Genomic DNA, 7,244 nt, shown 5'->3' with positions numbered 1-7,244 from the left:
AAAGGCAATGAGCTATTATGGACTGACGGCTGTCAGCCAATGAACGCTCTGAATTTCACAGAAAAAAGTATTCTTTTAGTTAGTTTAAGATAGAGAAAAGGTATAGAACATGGCCCCTTGGGAGGAGCTTTGCTGGCTCGTTCCCGATTCCTGAAGGGCGTGAGATGCTGTCGGACTTTTGACTCACGTAAGAATAAACCGAACTAATGACTTTTCTTTAGGTTTCTATTAAGTTAGATAGGAAATTGAATTTAGGGAACGAGACTTTTTCTGTTTAAATACTTCTCGTGCTGATCCGTTTTGAAATTACAGACTAATGTGCCTTTACTTAATTAATACATTTTGCTTTGAAAATGCTAATAACGATTTCTTATTAAATATGCTCATTATTTGAAAATAAAATTAATAAAATAGATTTTGAAATGACAAGCTGGTCTTGTTTATTCGGTGTCTAGTTACCATCAGTTAATCCATTGCCTAGGTGACTTAATTAAATGTTTGACTTAAATTAAAAGATGATGATTTACTGCAGTTGTATATAAAGCGTAAATAGTTCCTGTATAGTTCTGGTTAATTAGGTCACATGATTCAGTTGGCCAATATTTGTCTCAGTCATTTATGGGCCTAGTGAAGAGTTTATGATTAATAGTGATTATCATGGTGTTGGGTGGTGTTGTTGATTTCCTATAGGGCCGCTGGATCAAGGCACAGCGGTCTATGCTCTGAAGTTAATGTAGAAGACAACATTGTACTGAAAAGCGAAATGGTCAATAACTGCTGACAGACAGGATGTAGAGGGGGGTTGCTGACAAATAAATTGGGTGAGGGCTCCATGAAACATATGGCCAGCTTGTATTTACAAAAAAGCTTTAGGAGACAAATGTGTAGAAATGGTCATGTGCAGTCCTCTGACGCAGTGAGGGAATTGTTTAACATAATAAAAGCTGAAGAAGTTTTTTTAAAGATGTGAAGCCCTACATGTGGCTAAATTCACTAAGCCATCGATCTTGGAGGACTTCGCCTTTAAGTAGGTTCCTAAAGATATGAAATAGCTAGGTAGTTTACATAACCAGGGCCTGGCTTACATAATGTCCAATAACTTATGTCCTTTAAGCAAAAGACGTCTGCTGAGTTTCTCCAGTGGTCATGTTTGCAGCTATTCCGTTGTGGTACACGGCAAATGGTTTAATTATATCTTTGCCACAATCACATAGTCGGTCCCTACATCCATTTTATTTGAAATTGAGAGAATGATCAAAAATTCACATGGGTGCAACAAACCCCAAACTCACATGACCCAACAGTATCAGCGGTCCTTTGACTGCCTAATGTGGGGTCTGAAGACTTGGACAATTAGCTGGCATTCCTTTTGAGATTACTACGGAGATGTACTCACAAACCACAATGGGTGGGCATGGAGAAACAATTGTTATTTGCTAAACACGACCTGGACCTAGAAGCGTAGGGCCTCTAGAAAGCTGCAATTCTATCATACATTCTGCCAAATATGCATGGCACACAATCCAAAAATGCCTTAATATATGGAGTACCATACAAAACGGAGAGTCTGTGTGGAATAAGGAAAATATCCTGATTGGGGGCTACAAGCTCTAACTGGGGAAGGGGCTGGTGGGGGGAGCTGGACAAGGCAGCTGCTAACATGAGGTTACTGGCAGGCAACAACTGAAAACCTACCAAGAGCTAAACTAGGAATAAGGCAAGAGCCATTCCAAATGGAGGGAAGACAAACAACTCTTACACAGTGTAAGGTCTAGATTAGGTACACTGCCTATCTTCCCCAATGTGGACAGTTCAGAGGGACTTCCTCTTCTCAACCCTGCCTTATGCACATGCTAACTGGAAACACTTTCAGTCTAATTCACTGACGAAGACTGATCTGACTACTTGACTTTTCAAGATAAAGAGCAGAAACCAATAAAAAAAGTATCAACAACCCAGAGGGCCGACCAGCATGGAGAAGACAACGCTGTTAGAAGATGCCCATAAACAAAAATACACCATCTAGGGCACAATCCTGTTCTGAACAGGGAAGGGTGGTAACACGACTCATGCAATGGCTGGCCTTAGAGCCTCTGTGGATGTCTGATTTAGCATAATTGGAGGGGAAACTTTCGATGGACCTGGCTGAGAGAGGCTCTGGCACAGAGAAGACACCCGTGGTAACACCAATGACTTCTGATCATAGACGATTACAACATTTCTCAGGGTAAAGAGAATAGTGTCAGACCCCATTGAAAGCAATTTTCAAATCAATGAAATCCCACACAAGTGTTGAAAAAAGCAATTGACAGATGTAACCTACAGAAACGGGTTGACCTATTGATACCGAAGAATAAGTAATCACAGAAGAGGATGGTGATTACGTCTAAATACTCAACCATGAGTGATCAACATAAAAGAATAATTATGAAACACTGGCCAATACTCACCACCGAACCAGATTTTCATAATATCTATTCTCAACCGCCCATGTTTGCATACACCAGAGGTCCTAACCTCAAGGAGATGCTGACCAAATCTGATCGAGCTCCCACGAACAAAAATTATAAAGGCCTTCAACCTTGTCTTAACTGCAGTAACTGCAATAATGTAATACGCGGTGGCACGATTAACCATCCGATGAAAGGTACCCTGATAAAACTCAAGGTTAACGCCACTTGCAACTCTTCAAAAGTCATCTACATGATCAAATGCCCATGCAGCCTTTAATATGTAGGGAAAACCTCTCCCAAAATTCGGACCAGAATCCTTGAACACAAAAGTAATATTCGCTTCAAAAACACTAAGTCAGCATTGGCATCTCACTTTACCAACCTAAAACACGTTTCCCAATTAAATGTTCTAATTTTGGAGAATGTCGAAAACCCTGAAGGAACTAATTTGAACAATCGATTATTACAAAGAGAGAACTTTTGGATCCGTTATTTGAGCACAATGCATCCTAATGGTCTCAATGACAGAATGGAGTTTCTTTGTTATTTGTAAATCAGATATTGACACTTTCATCACTGATTTCATATGCTGCATTTCATATTTACACTGTTTGATCATTTTATTTATATTGATTTGTTTAGCTGTGGTTTAATTCTGAGTCAGGATACCTATTTTTATGTTATTGGAAACCATTTTATCTGACAGAGAATGTTTTCACTCATGGACGGTTCTTTTTCCATTCCACATTCACTCTTTTAGCCTGTCAGCACGTTTACTTTGACTTGTTCACCCTTTCTCCTTCTAATATGGCCGCCATGGTAGACATTACCTTGCTACTTGCACTTGTCTTTCGACACTCTTTAATGTTTCTTTTCGCTATGATTGTCACGATCATTCCGATCACGTGATGTATTTTTGTCCTTCCATCCTTTTCTTGACTCGCACTTGTATACACTACTAATATGGAAGCACTTGCACGCTCCCCGTATTCACAGCCTTCCCGTGCTGGTTCCAGTTACGTGGCTTGAGAGCTCGCCGCCGATTCTTTTCATACCGAGTAAATACTTTATCCTTTTGATTCTTGCCGGTCTTGTTACCGGTTGTTACCTATATTTCCTAACCGTGGTCGACGCTCTGTTTCACGGTTGGATGACCGAGATTCTATCGTCCACTCCGGAAATCTTAGTCGTTTTTTTCCTGTGACAACAGGCAGTAAGAACTCTTGTGTTTTTGCGTCACTCTCCGTCTTTCGAGCACTCTCTTTAACCTGGAACACGCCTTATTCCTTACTTTTTCTTTTTTTCACCCGGATTCTTTTTTACCTCACATTGGAATAACACAGCCACCTAATGTCAGCTTCACTTTTTGTGATCCTACATTTTTTCTACCGTTGGCTCTAGACTTTCCTCTTCTGTTTGGGGCACACTATTGATACAGTGACGGCAATGTAATGCTATGCTTATAAATATGGAAATAGAAGCCAAAAAAGGAAAATGCGCTATTTCAGATGATCCCCTGAAGAAGGGCACTCTGATGCCCGAAATGCATCGGGATTCTTCCTTTCATGATGGTTTATGAATGCTTCTTCAATTCATTAATGATTGGATAACCTGCAAGTTACAGACTGTACGAAAATAAACATTTGGAATCTTAATTCTACATTTGTTCATACCCTTGATTTATTGGATATCGTCGAAATAATCACAAGCCTGTCATGGCCTCTCCGCGGTGCCCTAGGGGACAGTCCCTAAGCAGGGTCTGCTTCATTGCGTATAAACATATCTCATCCTATGTACTGTTTGCTCGTTTTGTAGTTTTACGTAAATCTAATTACACGTTTGACTTTGTGAACTGTGAAAAGACAAGCTTTAATATAAATAATATAAGCAGATAATGAAATATATATATTTTTTTCAAAGACACATCCCTTTCCTACAGTTTTCAGGACAAGTCTTTTACTCCATAACAGCCTCCTAGTTTATCACACCACTGCAGATTATTGTAAATTATAGAGGGTACACTAACACCTACAATGGTAATTTTGTAGGACCTCGCACCGCCATTTGTTCTTCTCTTGTTGTGAAATATACCGCCCTCCAAACCTCTGATTCCATATCTTTTTATATTTATTATTGAATAATTGTTTGCTGTATATAGGTTTGACACGAATGGGTGGTCAATATGCAGGGTTTAGGTTTTATATCATTCTTGCAGAGTGGAGGAGGAATAAAGAAGGCCGTAGTGCTTGGTAGCAGAATCCAGCCAAGAGTATGGAGGAAACAGATATCTTGGTTGTACAGTTAGATATACTTACTTATGTGATACAGCAGTAGGAGAAATCTGTCACTATTCTCTACTAACCACTATCGCCTCCAACCTTTCCTTCCACCTCCCCTCTATTTTGCTCTCACCAACTGTCCTTTGGAGAATCCTTTAGGTTAGTTCTAGACATTACCAGATGCAGTTCATTGTTCATAAGACATATACATTGAAAATTACGTCCCTTTTTTCTTAATCTGACCTTGAGAGGGCATATTTATTGCATTGTTTGAACTGGGGTAGTTGGATTAGTTCTGAAGCAGTATTTTGCTAAAGAGTGAAGTGATCAACAAACAGTTGTACCAGTAAGGTCCTAGTGAGCAGAAAATCAAGAATATTTTTTTCTTTTAGCAAAAGACTATGTGGCAACTGACTGCACTGCCACTGGCAGAAAAGCACAAGTTACTTTCTTGTGTAACGATATACCTGTACGAGACATTAGTTAGTGATAGATTCCTTACCTTAGAATATCCCCAGGCATCAGACTGGATCTAGAAAGTTTTTTCGTTAGCAGTACCCCTGCGCGTTGGTTAGGCATCTTCGTATGGCTCCGTGTACTTCGCTGGCGTCCTAGTCGCCGAGATGACGTCACTGGAGCTACTTAGACGGGCCCACGTGCGCTGACGCCAGTTCTGTACATGACTTTCCGCGCCAAGAACGCAGAGCCATGCAAGATCCTGACCACTGGTGCATTGAAACTAGGGCCTTGAAAGGGATGACATTAACCCTATAAATCAGTTCGCAGAACGGGGAGGATGGGTGGGGCGGCAAGGAATCTATTGCTAACTAATGTCTCTTACAGATATATCGGTACACAAGTAAGTATCTTGTGCATCTGAAAGAGACACTTTAGTGATAGATTCCTTATTATAGAATAGATACCCCAGGAATACCAACCCCGGTGGTGGGTCTGCGAACAAAGATCACACCAAAAAGTCACAGAGAACAGAACGGCCAAAGCAGCCGTCTCTCCAGACTTGACTGTCAAGGCAATAATGCTTGGTAAAAGTGTGCACCGAGGCCCACGTGGCTGCCTGACAGATGTCTTGCACGGGGACACCCTGTCCCAATGCAGTAGTAGCTGCTGTCGTCCTGGTAGAATGGGCGTGCAACTCCACCGGAGGTTCCTTTTTAGCCAGAGAACAACAGGCTTTGATATACAATACGACCCAGCGGGAGATAGTACTCTTGTGTACAGCCCGACCTTTCTTGGCGCCCACGTAGCCAACAAAGAGCTGATCATCCAACCGGAAGTGTTGTGTGCGACTTAAGTAAAATGAAAGTGAACATTTTGGGTCCAGACAGTGGAGCCTCTCTTCCTCTCTGGCAGGGTGCGGAAGCGGAAAGAAAATGGGCAAGGTGATAGTCTGCCCAATGTGAAAAGCAGTGACAACTTTTGGCAAGAAGGAAGGACGAGTGCGAAGCACAACCTTGGCGGATGGACTGACCGAAAAGGAGGCTTACAAGAATGAGCCTGGAGCTCACTCACGCGACTAGCGGAGGTGATGGCAACCAGGAAAGCAGTTTTCAAATTCAACAAACGAAGAGGACAGTTCTGGAGTGGCTCAAAAGGAGCGCACATCAAACAAGCATTTGCAATGCAATAGGTCTCGCATTAGGAAAGTTTGAGATATTGGTATTGTAAATGACAATTTTTTTATTTAATATTTGTTTTTGAAAATAGCGAAATTAATAGCTTTGTCATTTACAATGCCAATAGTTATAACTTTCGCAAATGTGACACCTATAGCATTTGTAATGCAATATGTGTTGTATTTACATGACTTACATGTATTAATATGACAAATAACAATGGCTTTTAATTTTTTTTAATAATTAATACTTAAATAAAAGTTATTGTCATTTATAATGGCAATATCTTCAACTTTTGTAAATAACTTTTGTGAAGATTATGTTCAGTGTATTATATTGTGACGAAAATCCAAGAACAGAAGTGAAATATTAACATCTTTTTGTTACATTTGTAATAAAGCTTGAAACATTGAGAGAACATATTTGAACCAGTTGTTGTGGAATGGTTGCAGATTGATGCTGTGGTGGAGCTGAGTGATGTTGTGATGCCAAACGAGTGATGCTGTGGCGTTCAGTGATGCTGTGGTAGCGCATAGTGATGTTGTGATGCTCCTGAGTGATGCTGTGGTGGTGCTGAGTGATGCTGTATGCTATGCTATGTTTTGTTTTGCTATCCTATGTTTTGTTTCGTTATGCTATGCTATGTTTTGCTATCCTGTGCTTTGATTTGTTATGCTATGCTGTGTTTTGTTAAGCTATGCTATGTTTTGTTATGCTATGCTTTGTTATGCTATGCTATGTTTTGTTTTATTATGCTGTGCTATGTTTTGTTGTGTTTGATATGCTATGCTATGTTTAGCTATACTATTATGTTTGTTTTGTATGCTATGTTTTGCTATCCTGTGCTTTGATTTGTTATGCTATGCTGTGTTTTGTTA

The sequence above is a fragment of the Lissotriton vulgaris genome, chromosome 3_1 (assembly GCF_964263255.1).
Source record: "Lissotriton vulgaris chromosome 3_1, aLisVul1.2, whole genome shotgun sequence".
Taxonomy (NCBI): Eukaryota; Metazoa; Chordata; class Amphibia; order Caudata; family Salamandridae; genus Lissotriton; species Lissotriton vulgaris.
Note: the sequence above shows the minus strand (reverse complement) of the source record.